The sequence below is a fragment of the Pinus tabuliformis genome, chromosome 5_2, assembly GCF_031772625.1.
Source record: "Pinus tabuliformis cultivar Carrire ecotype Pingquan chromosome 5_2, CPIR1, whole genome shotgun sequence".
In the NCBI taxonomy this organism is placed as follows: domain Eukaryota; kingdom Viridiplantae; phylum Streptophyta; class Pinopsida; order Pinales; family Pinaceae; genus Pinus; species Pinus tabuliformis.
This window is the reverse complement of record NC_142306.1, coordinates 960,515,654-960,527,217: the sequence shown is the minus strand read 5'-3', so window position 1 is coordinate 960,527,217 and position 11,564 is coordinate 960,515,654.

The window sequence follows — 11,564 nt, the reverse complement described above, 5'->3', positions numbered from 1 at the left end:
CAAATGCATATACCAATACAAGATTAAGAGATATACAAGAATATGGAGGAAAACTCAAATAGCTTTATTGATAGAAGTAGTAGAAGAGAGGATTACAACCATTGGTATGACCCAGCGCCATCCTCCTAGCATGAAATCCCTCTTCACCTCATGAAAAGCTAGATCACCCAACACTATGATGTTTCATAGAGAAACCAATAGCACTTCGTTACAAAATACAAAATTCTAGCGTTTAGATCTCTAGGATGAGGGATCCATATATAGATATTTGCAGGTGGGTGAGTCAGATTCTGGGATTTTGATTAGTGTCATCTCTCTGATAGTTCTTAGTTCCACTTGGAGATTTCATGATCTCTTACTCATCCCTGTGCGAATTCAGAGAGGCAAGTGTCAAATGGGCAGTTTCTAGAAGATTCTCTAGGTTTCCACCTAGCCAACTACCTCTGCCATTTGTCTGCTCTCACTCATCGCACCCTACAGAAGGGATTTTTAGTATGCATCGCACTTTTTTCATGTAGTAGGTGAGATGCATCACACCCTTAGCACTGAGTAGTCTGTATGGTCCAGTTTTGACTAGTTCTGAGTAGTTTTTCAGGGAGAACTTCTGGGAGATGATGTAATCAGCTAACCTTGTTCCTTTAGGGTATGAAACAACACTTTTAAGGGTTTAGAAGCCCTTGGTTTATGGAAATATTAGATTGGGGTTGCAATGCCCAAATATGTCTATAACAGTTGCCCCCTAAAGCATGAGGTCATAAATCTTCTGATGTTGGGTGAAATTCTTTATCATGAGGATCCGAGGTTTTTCGAACTGGAAGGTGACCTGTAATAAGATACAATACAATACATTATCTTCATAATATTTTCATGATCTAGCTGAGGTGGGCATTCCCATGCTCAGCTTTATAAATTCATTTTCATGTACATAGGACAGACAACCGTCTGTGTGGAAAACTGATGATTCTAGTAGAGCCATCATCCCTTAGCTTGGACGATTATCTGTGCAGCTATGATGTACATTTTATGTCTTTATTTTCCTGAATATATCACAGCCCAAATGGATGAAACTAGATCCGGGGTCTTCAAACTCATTCAATATTCACCCAAAGTACAAGTCGATCCATGTGAAAGGATGTTCTGATGTCGAACGTGGAAGGACATCGCCTGATTACTAGCCAATAATGTAAGCTGTTAACATGCACGAGAGGAATCACCGATAATGATAATGACCCTCAAGGTATGGCAATACAATTCATGTGGTGCGAATACATGAGTCGATGTCGAACACCACGTAAAATCTTTCGGTCGAAGGCCATTGATGTAAACCTATCACCGGAAGTGAGAAATTGCCATTAAGGCATGCAAGCTTCAAAGTAATGAAAGGGTTGTTCCTAAGTAGACTTCTTGGATAATGAGCTGATGTTGAAAAGAAGTGACTTGTCGTAGGAGGGCCTTAAGGAATCCCACATCTACGACAAGAAACAGAGAAAATGATTTTGTGGAGGTGAAAACGATCTGATGATACAAGGTTCAAGGTGGCAGTCATGAAAGAATGAAGCGTGAAGGTTTTGTAGTGGATGAGACATAAGCTGGGTTGGTGAATTCTCTGAGCAACTTCTCTTGAACATATCGGTGGCACTGAAATGGATTGGTAGTGTTAACCCCAAAAATTGATGGTACGAAGGACCAATGGTGATATGACTGATGAACGGAATAACCCAACCCAACTCAATCATGGTGATGGAGTGAAAGTGTCATGTTCAAGAATGACCTGCTACCAATAAAGTTTCTTCAAGTTTTCTTCCCAATTTTTCCCCAGTCATTTCTGACCAGTACCTCTTTATTTTTTTCAAGCTTGAGGAAGATAACATAAGCTTGTTCTATAATTTTCCCTTTGGGCAAACCCGTCGCTATGTTTTATCGAGCCTAGCAACAATGAAACTCGCTATTGTCTGCATGGACAAGTTTGTCACTATTGTTTTAACAAGTTTAACAAAAAAGATAACTTAGTCCTTTTCAATTTTAGAGAGTCTAAAAAGAGACAGAAAGGAAACTCCAGTAATCATTTTTCGTAATATAATCCCTTAAGTCCGAAAAAGTATAAAATAATACGAAACATATGACTTTTCGATAGTTTTAATGAGCCGAAAAAGACAAGCGCTCAATCTTTTTGTGTAATGATCCCTTAGGTCCAAAAAGATTAAAATCTAGAGGAGGGATGGCACTTCCAATCACTTTAATGAGCTGGAGAGGGCAATTGCTTAGAAATATTTTCATATTTTACGAGTCAAATGAAAAGAGATTAAAGGAGACTCGTTTTTTGAGGAATGAGTGATGTTTTCGAATAGCAGCTGGTTCTAGGTAAGGTTTCGAACTTTTCAATCACGGCAGTGTTAAGAACATGGATAGTAGAATCACTCATCGCAACTATTCCTCAAAAGGGCTAAAAAATCAAATGGAGGCGTATGGTCAGCTAAAAAAAGTGGAGGTGATGGTAAGAACACAACGAAGGTTCAAACATTGATAATTATGCGATCGCAATGGTTGTTTGCTGAAGGTGGGTTCATTTTTTAATGAGCTTAAACTTTGGTGGAACATATGCTCATTGCTAGGTTTATTTTTTAACGAGCTTGAACTTTGCGTAAAACTGCTCGTGATAATAGTCAAAGATGTTTGATTCACCATTAACACTATGTTCTCTTGATGGTCGTACTACCTATTCAATTGCTCCATCAAATTTATTAGAAATGTACATACATGCTTGAAAAATGAGTTTAAAAAAACCAATACCTTACTTGAATTACGTGAGTAATAACATAAAAGTAGTTTTTACCTCTCATTTTACCATTTCATTCAAATTTGGGATTGTTGGAGCTCTGGAGGTGTTTTTCCCCTTCGATTTTCCTCAGCTGATTCCGGGAGATTTTGTGGACGATTTTCGGTGCCATCTAGACCAGGTAGGAGCTAACCCTGAGCTCTTCAATTGCATTCTTTCCTTTTCTGATTCTGAGCATGTTTTCCTACTTTTCTGAGCCTCTATGGTTTGAACATTTTGTTCTGTCCCCATCGCACCTAGTACACATCGAAAGGTGCAATGCATACGGAGCTGGCTATTGGCCAATCAATATGCATCTCACCCAGTACATAGCTAGGGTGCGATGGGCGCAAGGAGGAAATTTTGTGCATTGATTTTTCATGGAAATTTTTCCTATTTTTTGCCAAATCAAGATCCTAATTCTTCTCTTGTTTGTTTTTCAGAGATTCATCAGAGCAAGATGGTCATTACATGGTGTGAACGTGAGCATGAAGAAGAGGATATGATTGTCTTACATGATGCGGGTACGGTAACTGCATTGCAGAACTGTGGCTTGCTCAAGTTCTTCCGCATATCTAGCATGAGGCAACAAATCATTTTGTTGCAATATTTCCTCGATGCATGGAATCCTACCAACCAAGTGTTCCAGATAAATCCATCCCTTTGACTATTGAGGATGTCTACTTTTTGACCAGTTTGTCAAGGCGTGGTGCCCCTCTCTCACTATCAGGTTCCGCCCGTGGGGGTGAATCTGTGAGGGATTACATTCGCTGATATTGTAGAGATGGATCTCAGCCGAGCAGGGATGGCAAGATCAGTATTAGAGATGTCACTGACCGGTCCTTGAGGACTATCTTATTCACCTTTGCTAGATTGGCTGGTAGCGTGGCTCTTCACTTGGCCAACAGGTCCTATATGCAGTATGCCTTGGAATGCCTTGAACCAAAGGTATTCAACTAGTGTGATGCAGTACTTCCGGTGATAAAAGAACAACTTACCAAGGTGAAGAACGGAAGATCCAAGAATTTTGGTTATGGTTCTATTCTAATCGCTTTCACCTTGGAGAAGATGCCACTGATGTAGCCATAGTGCATTTCACTCGGAGTGCCAGCGCCGACAGAACCACAGATGAAGAGATGGGTCGATCTCATGGCTAGACATGTTGGTCAGTCATAGGTTTCATTATCTGATGCCTTCTTTGAGTGGCTTAACCATCAGCAGATGGTCTATGCCTAGTATCCATATGTCGGGATGGATTTTTGGGGTGACCCAGATTTGGTGTTGTCGGTTGGCAAGCAATGGGGTGTCATAGGTAAAAATCTCTGACCATATCTCTGTTCATTTCTTTTATAATGTTCTTGTGCTTTTTTAAATGTTATCAAGACTAATCAAAACTCATGTGTTCGTGCAGATATTGGACCAGTGCGACTAGCAGTGCGCCCGAGAGTAGCAGCTGTCGTTCCAGCAGGAGAGGCTGTAGGGAGGGTTGTCCTTCGCGATCTGGTTGTAGCTGAGACCCTTTCAATATTGCAGGATCAGATCGAGGGTCTCACCCTTGGCATTCAGGATGTGAGTACCGATGAGTTACCTCTGAGATTACAGTTCCATACCACTGGCGTTCCAAGCCTATGGACTAGGCTCTTACGTATGATCACATAGGCGGTGACCTGTTATCACCAGCACCATTAGTCTAGGGTGCTTCCTTGCATTTTTTAGTTTTTGGGTCATATGACCGATTTTGTCCTGGACACAAAACATTATGTAAAAACTATAAATAGTTATATAAATTTTTGATTTTTGGAGCTTTATTTTGGTTAAGTTGTATGATCCTGATGCAAATGTTGATGAAATGCTTTTCTCTTATAAATGTTGCAAATGTCTATCTAACACATAATTTTCTAATGAATCAGTTAATGTGTTTAAGTTTATGGAAATGTGTTAATATTGAATAGAATCAAACTGCCTTTCCAAAATCCTGACCCTTAAGAACATATGATAGATAGCTGGATTCCGAACAGAATAGATGCTGGTAAGCTATAGAATGATGAGTTGTGAGTCTAGCCTAACAACAAGTCGGCATATGCCACGTGCGATGGCATTAGAGAGAAGTACTATCAATGCACTATACTCAGTGATGTTTTTCGTCGACTGACCAATACATACCCCTCTGAAACTCACTAACTCGCCACTTGGATCAAAAATGGCCCAGGTTGCAGAAGATAGGTTCTGCGTACTACGACTAGCTCCGTCGGCGTATCCAAAAAATGATTCTAATAGGTTCAACATCTGCAACAAATGCAAAAGTGGATTACCTAACCAAAATGATCATTCTTGACAAAAACAAAAATGTAACAAAATCATATGAAGAGATTACTATGCTTAGTCAAGCATAGTAACGCTTAAGGTACAACCCGTTTCGGGGTTGCAACAGTGGAATCCCATTGTAATTTACTAGCTCGTAGGCTCCTTTTGCTAATACATGCTTAAAAATATAGGGACCCATCCACAAAGACTGAAACTTACCTGCTCCCAATTTATTGGATTCCTGATCGTAAAGTAAGACCAGGTCACCTTCTGAGAAGACATGGGGTTTGACATTCTTGTCAAATTGTGCCTTGACTCTTTTCTTATGCACTTTTTTAGCCAAGGCGGCGTCACAACGGGTTTCATCCAGTTGGATTAATTCCAAGAAACGAGCCTCTTCCTCTGAAGTTTTGGGGAGAAGGTCGATTGTGAGCTTGAGAGATGAAATTTCGCATTGAATTGGTAAGACCACTTCCAGGCCATACACCGGGTGAAAGGGTGTAAATCCGGTCGCATTTCTCACCGATGTCTGGTATGCCCACAAGGCCGAGTACAGGATTAGGTGCCAACTCTGTTTATGGACTCCAATCATCGTTTGTAGCATGTGCTTTAGGACTTTGTTGATCGCCTCAACTTTCCTGTTAGCTTGCGGATAATATGGAGTAGAGCTGTCATGGGACAGTCCTAATTTGGTAGCCAATTCAACCATCATGTGATTGCGGAAATGCGATCCATGATCTGTGACTATAGCTTGTGGAACACCGAATCTGGAGACTACATGATTGAAAAAGAAAAGAGCAGCTATTTCACCATTGTTGTTTAGTGTAGGCATCGCATCGACCCATTTCGTAAAATATTCAACTGCGACTATGATATACCCATGCCCCGCGGCCGAGGTGGGGTTACATGTCATGAAATCTATGCCCCATTTGGTGAATGGCCCAATAGCAACTACTGGATGCAGAGTTGTGGATGGTATTCTGGTTTTGCGGTCGAAGATTTGACAAGCATGGCAACTTCTGGCTATTGTTATGCAATATTTGAACATTGTTGGACAGAAGTAACCTGCTCGTAAAATCTTTTGTGCCATAGCGTAATCAGATTCATGCCCCCCACACGCGCCTGAATGACAATCATTAAGGACTTTTTCGGCCTCCTCATGGGTGAGGCACCTTCATAGAACTGTATCGATACCACGACGGTAAAGTGTATCATCGATGATCATGTAGTATTTTGATAGGTATCGAGTACGTCATTGTTCTGAGAGAGAGGTATTAGGCCTATATGTTTGGATTTGAACATAGATGATTATATCTCCATACCACAGATCGCTCGATGATATCAAAAACAAAGATTCATCCACGATTGATGCTCTGGATATTGAATTGTTGGACAACGATGGGAAGTCGCATAGTAACTCCACGAAAACCAGAGATTTCTTTGATTTGGATTTTATGAAATCAAGATCAAACTCTTGCAAAATAGCTATCCATTTTGAGTATTTCCCCCCAAGTAACTGACACGACAGAATGTAAGTCATAGGGTTGCAATCTGACAAAATGGTTGTTTTGAGAAAGAGGATATACTGTTGAAATCTCTGTATTGCTTGAACAGCTGCAAGAGCCAACTTTTCAACATAGGAGTACTTGCTCTCTGTATCATTTAAGTTTCGACTTAAATAATAGACAGGATGTTCGATTCCATTGTCTTCTTGAACTAAAACCATTGCGATGGTCATATCTGCTGCAGCTAGATACAAGTTAAAGTCTTTTTGATAGTTAGGAATGTACATTAATGATGCTTTTATTAGGGATTCCTTTAGAGCATCAAAGGAATCTTGCGCAACCTGATCCCACTTGAAAGGTACTTATTTTTTCAAAAGACTCATATAACCTTTAGCAAGTTCGATGTAATTTGGAATGAACCTCCTCAGAAAGTTTGCTTTCCCTTCAAGTTTCTAAATCTAAAGCAAATTTGAAGGTGGAGGCATATCGATGATCACATGAACCTTACATGGGTCGAGACGAATCCCATCCTTTGAAACCACAAAGCCAAGTAAATGACCAAAACCGACACAAAACACACATTTGTGCGGATTGAGTCGTATCTTGTAGTGTCGGTAACGTAGAAATATAGCTCTCAGATGCTATGGATGATCAGTTTGCTTTCGTGAATGAGGCGGAAGATCATCGAGATATGGTTGAACGATGTTCTTGATGTCATGGAAGGCATAATTCATAGCCCTCTGAAAATTTTCCCCTGTGTTCTATAAACCGAAGGGTAGCTTGTGATACGTGAATTTCCCCACGGACAAATAAATGCAGTCTTTGACTCGTCCTGTGGGTGGATATTTATTTGATTATACCCAGAAAATCCATCCATAAACGAAAAGATTTCGCATCCAGTTCATTCATCAATTATCTGGTCGATGAAGGGTGTAGGGTAGTTGTATTTTGGACAAGCTTGATTTACATCCCTATAATTGACGCACACTCTAATCATTCCTTGCTTTTCCATCACAGGAACAATATTCGATACCCAATCAATTAGAGGAACCGGGTAAATGAAACCAGCATGTAAAAGTTTCTCAACTTCCGCCTCGATGGCAGCGACTTTCTTCGGGTGCACCTATCGAAGCCATTGTCATACCGGTTTGACATCTGGATACATCTTAATTTCGTGTTCAACTATGATCGAGTCAATGCCTAGCATTTCTTCATATGACCATGCAAATACATCTCTAAATTCGTGAAAGAGAGCGTTATATATTTCCAGTTCTGAAGAAGAACAAGATTTGCCAACATGAATATTCTCTACAACATCTAGTTTGGTCGAGATATTTATGGTGATAGTTTCTTCAATATTGGACAGATTTCACTCAAAATCCACCGTATTTACAATGTTTTATAGGAAATCAAAAATTGAAGGATGATTAAGGTCGTTGGAACAATCTTCATAATAATTCGGAAGATGGGAATGATGGTGGTAATCTTCCCATGGTGCCTCTCCTATCATCATTGACTAAAAAATTCCTTTGTCTGTAGAATGTACATGTGACCAAGGATCTAAAGAGGTACCATACTCTTTAGACCTATCTATCCAAAAACTCGATGAGCGTTGATTTAGGTTTGCCACCCAAGCCAAGAAAATTGATTGCTACAATATTTCTATTGGGCTTGGAGGCAATACCTCGTGATTGTCCATGCTATCATCATGTTCAGAAATCCTTTGAATCTTTTTAGATATAGAAGATACCATATTGCTGGTCTCCACCGTGGCTACTTCTGCTAGATTACTTGGAGGCGGTAGAGCAAAAGTACCCATCAATGAAGGGTATTTTAGGAGACCTACTCTGATATTTTGAAGCGATTGAGAGCTTCCATGGATCATCGGGATGCTTCCCGTAACTTGTGAACTGTTGGGGAGAAAGGTTTGTTGGTCAATGATTGTAATTCCTCCTTGAAAAGGAAATACAATCTTTCTAAAGTATGTTGACACAACAGTAGCCATAGCATAAATCCAGGGCCTTCCCAGTAGGATGTTGTAATTGAGGTTTCCATCGATAACTTCGACATCAATTTCTACTGTTTTTCCCCCCAGTTCAACTTGAAAGTTACTGATCCGGATTTAAATAGGAACACAATAAGATATAGAGATAACCATAAAGACAGATATGCAGCGGAAATAATACCTCAATTCATTACTGTAAAATACTGAAATATGCTTACAAATAGAAATGGAAATAAACCAGCTAGGGCGATGGCAGCTTATCTCTAAGAAGAGATGTGTGGGCTACATGCCTCTGAACTGTCTTACAATGAGGCTCGAAGGCCTATTTATTGTTGAGAAACAATGGAAAAACCCTTCACATTCCAAAAACTAACCCTAGAAGATGAAACGCCAAATTGTGGGCCCCATTTTTGGGTAAGTTGGTACATCAACTTCCCGGGGTCGCGAATTGGTCGTACTATCTCCATTTGACGTGCATGATAGCCCGTTGGAAAGATCTCTCCGAGGACTACGACGGAAAAAACGATTTTTATCATAAAAATCGCTGGTAAAAGATTTCCCAAAAAATGTCGTTTAGGGCCTCAAAACGGCTCCGGAAGTTTAGGACCCGAAAAACTGCTAAAAATAGTAAATTGTGCTATAATTAAGGAAACTGAAAAAACTGTAAGAAGAACTAAAGGGGATCCAAGTGGAATTAGCGGGTGGCCACCAATATCCACCTGGATCATTCCTCCCCCATTAGGAAGCAATGGTCCCCATTGCGTTGAGTTCCTCCATGAGATGAGGGAACTTCTGCTGCACTTGGTCCTTGGTGAAGGAGTTGTCCTGCTTTGACAACTCGATACAGTTGGATATTCTGCTGGCGAGTATGCTTGATCTGTGTGTCCATGATCCGGTCAGTTGCAACTTGTTCCATGCAAGCTAGATTTAACTCTATGGGTGTGAGTTGTTCTGCAATGTCGGATGTGTCTAGTAATGGTGGAAAGTATGACCGAAGGCGGTCGACATTGAACACCGGGTGCAGGCCAAGGAATGGGGGAATGTTGAGCTCAAAAGCATTGTTTCCCACAGCCTTGGTAATGGTGTAAGGGCCATATCGGAGTCGTCTGAGTTTCCGATAGGCTCCAGTAAGGCGTTCCTTTTGCAAATGCAACCAGACTTTGTTGCCCACTTGAAACTTGTGTGGCACCCGATGTTGATCATGTCGCTACTTGTACTTGGCATTTGATTTCTCCAGAATGTCATGGACCTGCTGGCAAATATGTTGGATGTGCTCAATGAAGCTGTTTGCCTTATCTGTTTCGGATTGGACATGAGCAGAATCTGCGTGAGTAGCTGCAAATGGCATGGCCACATCGATGGGACATAGTGGCTGGAATCCCAATCCCACCTGGAAAGGGCTGTGGCCAGTCGAGCTGTGGAGAGCCTGGTTGTAGCTATGTTGAACATAGGGGAGGCTCTCGTCCCATGTGCATGGATGCTTTGAGTTGTACATGCGTAGAATGTGTATGATCATCCTGTTGACGACCTCAGTCTGGCCATCAGTTTGAGGATGGAAGGCTGTGGACTTAGTGAGTTTGGTGTCCAGCATTGACGAGAGGCTAGACCAAAATGTACTGAGGAACTTGTTGTCCCAATCTGAAATGATAGACTGTGGGATCCCAAAGTGTACCCATACTCGTTCAAAGAAGAGTTTAGCAGTGGCTTCTGCTGTGATATTCTTATTGCAAGCCGCCATAATGGCCATCTTCGAGAACCTGTCGACGACCACAAAAACACAGTCATTTCCATGCCTAGTGGAAGGGAGGCCTGACATGTAATCCATGGAGATGGATTCCCAAGGTCGACTAGGGGTAGGCAGTGGGGTATAGAGGCATTGCTTCTTGATGGTCGGTTTGGCAATGGCGCAAGCAGTGCATGATCTGATGTACTTCCCGATATCCTGTTGAAGATTCGGCCAATAGAAATATTTATGCAGTAATGCCACGATTTTTTCGACCCCAAAATGCCCAACGACCCGACTGTAGTGTGCTTCCCAGATCATCTTGGCACGCTTGCTTGAAGGAACACAAAGGTGACCCAGGTGGCATAACAGGTCGTCCTGGAGGTGAAAACCTGGAACATGCTGACCCTCCAAGAGTGTTTGGTATGTGTGGCCGAATTTCGGGTCGCTTTTGTAGAGCAGTGGCCAATCAGAAGTCTCGTTCCCACAAGAGTTGAGCACGGTGGTTAACGCCATGATCGATGGTCGACTGAGGCAATTTTCAACATTATTGGTGCTGCCCTTCTTATACTTGATATTCAAATGGAACTGTTGCAGGTATGTGGACCACTTCTGATGGCGATCATTCTGCAATTTCCCTTGGGTCTGTATGAACTGCAGGGGTCAGTGGTCTATGTGGATGACCGTTTCCTTCCCCAAAATGTAATGCTTCCATTGTCGGCAGGCCTGCACAATGGAATACATCTCTTTGTCATAAGTGGGATACTTCCGGACTGTGTCTGAAAGTGTCTCACTATGATATGCCACTGGATGCTCGTGTTGAGTAAGGACTGCCCCAATAGCATAGTCAGAGGCATTTGTCTCGACCTCAAATGGTTGTTGCAAGTCTGGTAATGCAAGAATTGGTGCTGTGCAGAGTCAATCTTTCAACTCTGTGAATGCCTTATGTTGAGATTCAGACCAAAAAAAATTTGCTTTCGCTCCTCCCTTGGTGACCTGACTCAAGGGCCAAGTGATATGAGAAAATCCCAACACGAACCTGCGGTAGAAGTTGGCAAGGCCTAGAAAGCTGCGAAGCTCTGTCAGAGTGGTTGGAGATGGCCAATCCCGAATGACTTGGATCTTGGCTAGATCCACATGCACCCCCTGTTCATCAATAATGTATCCCAGATACTGAACCTGGGTCATGCCAAAAGTGCATTTCTCCAAATT